The 11,503-nt window shown below is 40.6% G+C and overlaps 2 pseudogenes; both read right to left on the reverse strand.

Moving 5' to 3' along the window:
- Positions 1–1,138: 1,138 nt before the first annotated feature.
- LOC149230324 (protein DWD HYPERSENSITIVE TO UV-B 1 pseudogene) lies at positions 1,139–2,278 on the reverse strand (annotated as a pseudogene).
- Positions 2,279–6,360: 4,082 nt separating this feature from the next.
- On the reverse strand, positions 6,361–7,437 carry LOC149230325 (protein DWD HYPERSENSITIVE TO UV-B 1 pseudogene; annotated as a pseudogene).
- Between the last annotated feature and the right edge of the window lie 4,066 nt (positions 7,438–11,503).

An 11,503-nucleotide genomic window follows, 5' to 3' on the forward strand; every position in this document is an offset into this window, starting at 1 on the left:
TTAAAAATGAATTCTGAGTGATTATGCTATAACAAGGCTGTAAAAGAACATTAAGAGAATACACCACCATCATATTTGAACAATATAATCCATTGAGAATCTTGAGAAGAAACAACCACTGCTTTACTATTACTGTAGTAAGTCTTTACATTGGCCCAAATAAACTCTATTTTTGTATAAAATCTCCAACCCCTATTACATCAGTGTTTTCACTATATATAGAAAAACCAAAACTAAAACTACCTTGAGTCTCCTCAACAAGCATGAGGGGAGAGCTCGATGATCTACCATTAATTAACCTTATCTATTTCTAAACAAACTTATTAAATACATAAGGTATTGTGCTATAAATACATAGAGTCCTAATTACATTGAAAATCCAACTCTATCTCCTCGTATGCATGATGCTTTTGTGAATGCTGCCACATGTCCTCTTTTTGTTTCGGTTGAGGTATCTTGAAGGAGAACACACTGAATGAGCTGGCCTTGGATTCCAGTCACGTAGATGGCTTCATTAATTAACCAAGGGAGGTGCTCTGTTTTCACGGCCTCTGTCTCCCATCACTCTTCATCACTTTAAAAACATGTCCTCTGCTCTTTAATTCTTCCCAAACAACGCATATCACCACACCTTTCAAATGAGCTGGAAGCCTTATGAGCTGAACAGGTGTACAAACCGGATCACCGAAGACTAAAACCAAAACCCTAATAATTCGGTCATAAAGTACCTTTAACGAGACTTTAGCTGGAAACAAAACATTTCACCTTTCACAATGCACATCTGTCATCTTCTGAACAGCTAGGATAGTTTTGAATAGTCACCTTACTTGCCTCGAGTCATCCTTTTCAAGATTTGCTGACCTCAGCATCAATTTCATTTTTTCTCATAAAACAGTCATCTACAGCAGTTTCGTAGCGCGCTACGAAACTGCTGTGTGATTTAAAAAACACAGTCTTCCTCTAACCTCCTCACAAAATTGAATAGCTGCTGTTTGCTAGGCTTCACGGTTCACCATTTGAACCAGCCTATAAATAACCAACTGCTCATATTCATCCTTGAAGACCGACAACACCGCAAGCAAGTCTGCCACCAGCATTTCCTGTGCTCTTACTCAATTCATGGCCACCTTTGCCAAGATCATGTCTGAGCACAGCATATACGAACAACTTTTTTCTCACAACTCCCACTAATAATGTAATCCCTCCCATTCATATAATATGACCGAGTATAGTTCTGAACACTTCCTGTAGGAGTAATGTCAAATTTCATATGTAACCTTCCATCCACAGCTAAGTGTTGCTTGACCTCATTATCCATAGCTGAGGAAAGGATATAATGGTCATCACGAGAAAAGCACACCATCACATTCCCTCTTAAGCTGGTCGTTGTATACAAAGGATGTGTAGGCTTTTGTCGTAAGTCCCACGTTTTGATTTCCTGATCAAATGATGAAGTCGCAAACAAGTATGGGGAATGATGAGCAAACTTTACCACATTTATATGTTCACGGTGGAGATCTTCGAAAACCTGTAACCATTTTCCACTGCACACATCATACAGAGAAGCATGTTTTGAATATCCACTAGCAAGGAAATAATTATCTGTTGCATTAATATGGACAGATGTTAATTTCTCAAACTCTTCATATGTGTAAGTGGCAGGGTTTCTACTGCTGCTGCCTGCACCATATCTGGAAGGAAGAACAGTTGAGCGCATTCGGTTCACATCATACAGTTGTAATGTGCCATTGTCAGAGCCAGCAATAAGCTTGGAAGGGTCCTTGTTGAACCAACAGAGACCAAGAATACTATGATTTGCTCCAACTGACTGAACATGGCCGACAATTTTACCACTTTCATGGTTGATCACAACCACTTCCCCATCCAAAGTCTCGAAGACCATCAAACTAGCATCAGATGGATGATACTCAAATTGTCTGGGCCGAAACTTCTTGTTAATTTCTGTAGAATTTTCAGTAGAGTTCCTTTTCAATTTGGAAATAGGGTAAATGGCTGGCCATGCACAAGAGGCCATTTTGGCTGCACAAATAAATCTAGAAAATGAAATAACATTACCATTGCTTGTGCCTAGTCGCTTTCGCTTGCATGACAAAAGTATTCCAGAGCCTATGTCAAAGCGATTAATCCATGAAAACTTTCCACTCTTTGAAGAAGTTTCTTCTCCCACGAGCTGCCTGCAATTTTCAGTTGTCATGCTAAGAATTACGATGCCTGCCATGAACAGCAGAAGCCGCATTCTTCTTTTCTGTATATCCATCATGCCTTTGTCCCCGCTTGATAAATTCCGGTAAAACAGTCCCAACAACGGAAATCAGAGGCGAAAAAGAGAGAGTTGAGATATCTTGTGTCGATGGTTCAAATTTGTCTTCCTCCATTTGCGCATGAACGGAATGATCTATAACACCCAGCAATTCCACGAACATAATCCCAAAATCCAGCGCGCTGTAGTAGAGGCCATGTGTCATAAAGAGCTGCAGGTAGGCAAAGAAAAGCTACGAGGGATGAAACTTCATGAGGCTCAGCAAGACGCTTTAAAGGAGTACGATCAAGTAACACAAACTCTTTGTCTTCCAAGAACTTCTCCACGAGTGATGTCTTGGTATGCCATGGTGCCACACAGTTAACACGTATGTTGTCACTTGTCCACTCACATGCAAAATTTTTTGTGAGTTGGCTCATTGCTCCTTTGCTGGCTGCATATATGGTACCAGAGAATAGCTACAACACCAACAACCGATGAAATGAAAACAATGCTTCCCCTTTTTTGATGACAGCTGAGATATATGATAAGCTGATTCAAAGTTGGTAGACATAAGAAATGAGAAATCCTCATATTTGTACCGACATTATTAATCAACATATTGAGTTTCCCATTGCAAAACGAAAAACATCTTTCAATCAGCTCCTCTTGTGCTGAACGAGATGATAAAACACAGACTGTACCATCAAACTGCAGCCCAGATTCCTTCCACTGAGTCAAACATTCATTAAAATCCTTCTCTGTACGCGAACATGTCATTAACAGTGGAAATCCTTTGTTCATTTATCTTGAAAATGTATATAGAATGGTTGCTTCTTCGCTCCATCCTTTTTCCACTCGTAAAACCCTTCAACTGACACAAGGCAATGATAACTTGGAATAAGTCGACGAACAGAAGCCTTCTCATAACCGATTCTGATCGAGCATTGATTTCAAAAAGGACCACGGTTTTGAGACTTGAGTATGAAACAGAGTTTTGATGGACCTTCGTTGGTGATCATGAGAACCTGCCACAACAGCTATGAGCGTAAAGCAAAATTACCACTGGAATGTTCCCCTTCAATGGAGTACAAGCCCACACATAACAGCTTGACAAACCTCGTTTCCTGCAGTGTTTCCATCAATTCACTTTAAATATCTGTCATTTCCCAATTTCGCAGCGCAGCCAGTGCAAGGTCAGTGTTTTCGCTACGAAATCACTAAAACAGATGGCGCTGCGAAACTGCTAACGGATTTATGCGCTGCGAAAACACCCTGACTTTAAGCTAGGCTAAAAATTTTTTGACAACAGAATTTTCAGTGATAACAGTGGCTCCACTTGGGATAGTGTGCCCTTGTGGTACACTAAGAACTCGCAGGTCCAGTGCCTTATCCGTTTATGACAAACAGAAATTTGCTTGACAAGCATGACTGTAGGAGAAAGAAAGCTACATCTACTAAAAAAAGAAATGCTCAGTTAACCTTGAGCTTATTTGCATTTACCTCTACCTACCTACCCTAACCATTTCAACTTCTTTCTGCTCAATCAATATGAAATTTCCAATGTAACCAATCCTTTGTTTTATCTGATATTTGACTTCTTTGACTGCATCGGAGTTTAGAGCCAATGTGATAGTGTGATGACCGCTGCCACTGAAATTGTCTCTGATCTTCTTTGAAAAACTGAAATACTGGAGAGTAAAACTCTTCCATGTAATCAGCTACAGGATCCCAGAATACATGATCAGCTTGGTTTTCCTTGTAACTTTCCAACTGTGCAAACTAATCTTCAACCACAGTGTTCATTTCCTCAAGTGTAAAAAAGAAAGGAAACAAGACTCTCTCCTTATGTTCTTCCATAGAGAGCTGCTGAAAATAATGATCATGGTTATGAAAACTATATGCCTGAATTTGTCCTTCTAAACCTTCAATTTCTTTTTCAAGGTCCTCAGCAAATTCATCAAAAAATCTCATCCTATCTTCTGTCTTGCAGTCAAGGGATTTCAGATATGAGGATAAAGACAAAGAAAAATTTTCAACTGTTTCTCCATTACTACGATCATTATTCCATTGTTTAAAACTTTCAACTGAGGGAGAGTCTACCACCACCTCTGACCTATCTATCCATTCCTCCAAAAACATAAGCCATAAGTCTTGAAATGACTTAACGGATTTGATAGGAAAACTTTCAATCCATTGTTTGCATTTCCCTTGAAGTGAATCATAGAATAACATAATGCAAACATCCTCATTTTTAACTCTAAGAAGCTCAGTAAAATGACAGAAATCTGAGATATGCTTCAGAGTTAAACTCAAATCCTCTCCATTAAATTTGGGGCCATTCCTTAGAAAATATGCATCCTTGGGAAAATGATTTGGGAAACCATGAATTCCTGAGAAATCTATGCATGCATACCTTGAACAAAGAATGGCAGCTTCTGGGTCCTTCATAACTCCAGTGGAATCACCATGAATGTATGAACTTTGAATTCTTCAACAATGGAGTCGCCAAGGTAGGTTTGCAGCCTCGAAAACCACTTTGAACTCCTGCTACCTTCAGAAATTCAATCTTAAAATTTCGGGAAAAAATAATCTTCAGACTCCCGGCAGACGCACCAAAATGTTATCACAAAATCAGTACTAAGGGCTGCAACCAAGCAAGATTTCATGTAACTCTTTCAACCAGACTTTAGACTAAGGATTAGCCTCCTTAGTCAGAGAGGGCTCTCTCACAAACTTTTGATAAAAATCATTCACAACAACAGATGGCTAACTCTTCACACATTCATGAAAACAAAGCTGGTTGGACACATATCAAATTGGTCTTCATTGGGCTATGGAGTCTCACACATTTAGTAAACAAAATCACAGTCATTTCATGGAAGTCAAGGCTCTTTGCATCAGATGTTCAAACATATTTCACATAAACCACAGCTTGCCAAACATACAGGAAGTCAGAGCATTAAAAATGAATTCTGAGTGATTATGCTATAACAAGGCTGTAAAAGAACATTAAGAGAATACACCACCATCATATTTGAACAATATAATCCATTGAGAATCTTGAGAAGAAACAACCACTGCTTTACTATTACTGTAATAAGTCTTTACATTGGCCCAAATAAACTCTGTTTTTGTATAAAATCTCCAACCCCTATTACATCAGAGTTTTCACTATATATAGAAAAACCAAAACTAAAACTACCTTGAGTCTCCTCAACAAGCATGAGGGGAGAGCTCGATGATCTACCATTAATTAACCTTATCTATTTCTAAACAAACTTACTAAATACATAAGGTATTGTGCTATAAATACATAGAGTCCTAATTACATTGAAAATCCAACTCTATCTCCTCGTATGCATGATGCTTTTGTGAATGCTGCCACATGTCCTCTTTCTGTTTCGGTTGAGGTATCTTGAAGGAGAACACACTGAATGAGCTGGCCTTGGATTCCAGTCATGTAGATGGCTTCATTAATTAACCAAGGGAGGTGCTCTGTTTTCACGGCCTCTGTCTCCCATCACTCTTCATCACTTTAAAAACATGTCCTCTGCTCTTTAATTCTTCCCAAACAACGCATATCACCACACCTTTCAAATGAGCTGGAAGCCTTATGAGCTGAACAGGTGTACAAACCGGATCACCGAAGACTAAAACCAAAACCCTAATAATTCGGTCATAAAGTACCTTTAACGAGACTTTAGCTGGAAACAAAACATTTCACCTTTCACAATGCACATCTGTCATCTTCTGAACAGCTAGGATAGTTTTGAATAGTCACCTTACTTGCCTCGAGTCATCCTTTTCAAGATTTGCTGACCTCAGCATCAATTTCATTTTTTCTCATAAAACAGTCATCTACAGCAGTTTCGTAGCGCGCTACGAAACTACTGTGTGATTTAAAAAACACAGTCTTCCTCTAACCTCCTCACAAAATTGAATAGCTGCTGTTTGCTAGGCTTCACGGTTCACCATTTGAACCAGCCTATAAATAACCAACTGCTCATATTCATCCTTGAAGACCGACAACACCGCAAGCAAGTCTGCCACCAGCATTTCCTGTGCTCTTACTCAATTCATGGCCACCTTTGCCAAGATCATGTCTGAGCACAGCATATACGAACAACTTTTTTCTCACAACTCCCACTAATAATGTAATCCCTCCCATTCATATAATATGACCGAGTATAGTTCTGAACACTTCCTGTAGGAGTAATGTCAAATTTCATATGTAACCTTCCATCCACAGCTAAGTGTTGCTTGACCTCATTATCCACAGCTGAGGAAAGGATATAATGGTCATCACGAGAAAAGCACACCATCACATTCCCTCTTAAGCTGGTCGTTGTATACAAAGGATGTGTAGGCTTTTGTCGTAAGTCCCACGTTTTGATTTCCTGATCAAATGATGAAGTCGCAAACAAGTATGGGGAATGATGAGCAAACTTTACCACATTTATATGTTCACGGTGGAGATCTTCGAAAACCTGTAACCATTTTCCACTGCACACATCATACAGAGCAGCATGTTTTGAATATCCACTAGCAAGGAAATAATTATCTGTTGCATTAATATGGACAGATGTTAATTTCTCAAACTCTTCATATGTGTAAGTGGCAAGGTTTCTACTGCTGCTGCCTGCACCATATCTGGAAGGAAGAATAGTTGAGCGCATTCGGTTCACATCATACAGTTGTAATGTGCCATTGTCAGAGCCAGCAATAAGCTTGGAAGGGTCCTTGTTGAACCAACAGAGACCAAGAATACTATGATTTGCTCCAACTGACTGAACATGGCCGCCAATTTTACCACTTTCATGGTTGATCACAACCACTTCCCCATCCAAAGTCTCGAAGACCATCAAACTAGCATCAGATGGATGATACTCAAATTGTCTGGGCCGAAACTTCTTGTTAATTTCTGTAGAATTTTCAGTAGAGTTCCTTTTCAATTTGGAAATAGGGTAAATGGCTGGCCATGCACAAGAGGCCATTTTGGCTGCACAAATAAATCTGGAAAATGAAATAACATTACCATTGCTTGTGCCTAGTCGCTTTCGCTTGCATGACAAAAGTATTCCAGAGCCTATGTCAAAGCGATTAATCCATGAAAACTTTCCACTCTTTGAAGAAGTTTCTTCTCCCACGAGCTGCCTGCAATTTTCAGTTGTCATGCTAAGAATTACGATGCCTGCCATGAACAACAGAAGTCGCATTCTTCTTTTCTGTATATCCATCATGCCTTTGTCCCCGCTTGATAAATTCCGGCAAAACAGTCCCAACAACGCAAATCAGAGGCGAAAAAGAGAGAGTTGAGATATCTTGTGTCGATGGTTCAAATTTGTCTTCCTCCATTTGCGCATGAACGGAATGATCTATAACACCCAGCAATTCCACGAACATAATCCCAAAATCCAGCGCGCTGTAGTAGAGGCCATGTGTCATAAAGAGCTGCAGGTAGGCAAAGAAAATCTACGAGGCATGAAACTTCATGAGGCTCAGCAAGACACTTTAAAGGAGTACGATCAAGTAACACAAACTCTTTGTCTTCCAAGAACTTCTCCACGAGTGATGTCTTGGTATGCCATGGTGCCACACAGTTAACACGTATGTTGTCACTTGTCCACTCACATGCAAAATTTTTTGTGAGTTGGCTCATTGCTCCTTTGCTGGCTGCATATATGGTACCAGAGAATAGCTACAACACCAACAACCGATGAAATGAAAACAATGCTTCCCCTTTTTTGATGACAGCTGAGATATATGATAAGCTGATTCAAAGTTGGTAGACATAAGAAATGAGAAATCCTCATATTTGTACCGACATTATTAATCAACATATTGAGTTTCCCATTGCAAAACGAAAAACATCTTTCAATCAGCTCCTCTTGTGCTGAACGAGATGATAAAACACAGACTGTACCATCAAACTGCAGCCCAGATTCCTTCCACTGAGTCAAACATTCATTAAAATCCTTCTCTGTACGTGAACATGTCATTAACAGTGGAAATCCTTTGTTCATTTATCTTGAAAATGTATATAGAATGGTTGCTTCTTCGCTCCATCCTTTTTCCACTCGTAAAACCCTTCAACTGACACAAGGCAATGATAACTTGGAATAAGTCGACGAACAAAAGCCTTCTCATAACCGATTCTGATCGAGCATTGATTTCAAAAAGGACCACGGTTTTGAGACTTGAGTATGAAACAGAGTTTTGATGGACCTTCGTTGGTGATCATGAGAACCTGCCACAACAGCTGTGAGCGTAAAGCAAAATTACCACTAGAATGTTCCCCTTCAATGGAGTACAAGCCCACACATAACAGCTTGACAAACCTCGTTTCCTGCAGTGTTTCCATCAATTCACTTTAAATATCTGTCATTTCCCAATTTCGCAGCACAGCCAGTGCAAGGTCAGTGTTTTCACTACGAAATCACTAAAACAGATGGCGCTGCGAAACTGCTAACGGATTTATGCACTGCGAAAACACCCTGACTTTAAGCTAGGCTAAAAAATTTTTGACAACAGAATTTTCAGTGATAACACTATCCATCCAAACGCTTGATGAGCGTTGATTTGGGTTTGCCTCCCATGCTAGAAACATTGATTGCTATAATATTTCCATTGGGCTCGGGGGGCAAAACCATGATCCATGTTGATATTGTTTTCTGAGATCTTTGTAGAAGATATCATGTTGCAGGTTCCTATTGATGCTACTTCCGCCAGATTGATTGGAGGTGGAAGAGCGAAAGTTCCCATTAGTATAGGATCTTTTAGTAGGCCTACTCCGATATTCTGAAGCGAATGGGGGCTTCCATGGATCATGGGAATGCTTCCTCTAACCTGAGAACCATTGGGGAGGAAGTTTTGCTGGTCAACGATTGTAATCCCTCCTTGAAAGGGAAATGCAATCTTTCTAAAATAGGTCGACACAACAGCTGCCATGGCATATATCCATGGTCGTCCCAGTAGGATGTTGTAATCAAGATTCCCATCGATGACTTCAACATCTATTTCTACTGTTTTCCCTCCTAGTTCAACTTTCAAGTTATTTAGGATACCGTACGGGGTATATGTCCTTCCGTCGAATGCTTTTAATGTTGTCGCAGATCGTGACAAGGTTGGAGATCCTAAAGTTTTCCAGCAACTCATCGACATAATACATGTGGATGCCCCCTCATCAATAATCGTTCCGTGAACAGTTTTGTTGAGGGCTTTCACTTGAACAAGGAAAGCTAATTGAGCTGGTAACTGAGGATCGTACCCTTTGTGGTCGAAGGATACAATATTGGAATCCTTTGGATCAATCCCACCAATGGCTGATAATAAAGCCTGCCTTTGGGATGGGCAATTTTGTAGTACTTCAAGAGTCGACATAGCGGATGGCGATTGGGCCAAATCTTCCACTATGTTATAATGTTGCGCCGCTCTAGCGCGGGGATTAAATGTCAACTTGTGTACTACTCCCTTCAGCGGTTTTATCGTCAATTCAGGGATGGTGGGTGGTACAACTTCTGTCGAAGTTGTTGTCGAACTACTTGGTTGATCTTTATCCTTGTTGTTCGACAACTGCGGATTCCCGTAATCTTTGTTCCTTGTCGAAATCAAAGCATCATTCTGCTGTTTTGAAATCGACAACATTAGCACTTGAGACGGGGAAGCATTTCCACTTTCAACCAGATTCGTTCCTGGGTTTGGAAACGGATCAGTTAACACTGCTGAGGTTTTCAAACTTTTAAAGAATCTCTTAAGCTCAGCTTTGTATGGACATTCTTTTGTCCAATGATCCTCATCGCATATATGACACCCTGCAGGGGGTTTCCTTTGCCCAAAAGGGTTTGCAGAAGGTTTTTCAGGAGATGACTCATCCTGTTTCTTCTTCTTCCCTTTGCCTTTCTTCTTGCTTCCTGGTTGTTTGGTTTCTTTGCCCTTATCTGTCGATACAACATTTACTTCCGAAGCAAGAAGTTCATCTTTTGCATTTTGACCTGAAATCTTACGGGCCTTCTTGGATGTAGCCTTTGTCTATTTCGTGTCCGTTGTGCCAATCACGCCATCGCCGGCATGAGAGTCATTGTTCGATTTAGGAGGAGGAGGAATTGAGAATTCCGGTCTAGGGGCGTCAGGTATTTTGTCGTAGAGCGTGCCATACTGAGTGTAAATCAAGTCCAGATATTGTGCACGAGAGATCACTTGCTCTTCCGTTACGACTCCCCCCTTTTCCACATCTTCCGTGATGGAAGGCAGTAATGACTTGATAAACCATTCAGCTAATAGCTGATCGAGAACGTACGTTTTTACCATCCTACGACGACGTCGCAACTCATGTATATGATCAGATATGTGAGTGGCCGTTGTCTGTTTGAAGTTGGTAAGCAGTTCTGTTCCCGTTTCATACCTTATTGGTAATTGAAAATGGGTTAAAAAGGCTGTGGCTAAGGTACTGAAGTTGTCGAACGAAGCTCTAGGAAATTCAATGTACCATTTTTCCGCTGGACTCGTTAACGTCCTCTGAAAGAGGCGAAGTCTTATCGAATCATCATTTAGGGTGTTTGATGAACACCATAGATGAAAGGTCATCACGTGATTCGATGGATCTTTACCCGGATTTCCATTAAATTTAGGAATATCTGATGGAAGTTTATGCGGAATCGCTGGCCACCAAGGGGTGTAAGCAATTGGATCATTTGTTAACCGGTTTAAATCAGGTAACTCTAAAGTTGCCACGAATGGTAACTGTTGATTTAGGTTAGGTGAAGCATACCCAGGATACGATGGAATCGCCTGAGCAGTTGGTCTTTGCATACCGGCATAATGCATTTGATGCTGGTATGTTTGGTAAGGTTGGTGGACTTGACCATTATAAAATGGTTGATTTTGACCGTTTTGAATGTACAACTGTCCACTGTTCGCAAAGATCTGCTGCTCAGCACCTTGGTATACTTGTTGGAATTGTGGTTGTTGGTATTGCACCAGCCACAGTTGTGAAGCCATGTGCTGTTGCTCGATACTAACCGTTTGACCAAGGTGAGGGGTAATTGTACCCATCTGGACCTGTGTCCACCCACTAGTCGGCGATTGTGGTTGAGTCGCAGGGTCAAGGGGTTGTTGCATTACAACCTGAGAAACTTGAGGTTGGCATACAACAGGCAGCTCTTGAACTTGCGACACTGTCACAATAGCTGGCGTAGTCGGTATGTTCGACATAGGTACGCATTGTTGCATTGAATACACAAC

The sequence above is a fragment of the Pinus tabuliformis genome, chromosome J (assembly GCF_031772625.1).
Source record: "Pinus tabuliformis cultivar Carrire ecotype Pingquan chromosome J, CPIR1, whole genome shotgun sequence".
NCBI classification, from domain to species: Eukaryota; Viridiplantae; Streptophyta; class Pinopsida; order Pinales; family Pinaceae; genus Pinus; species Pinus tabuliformis.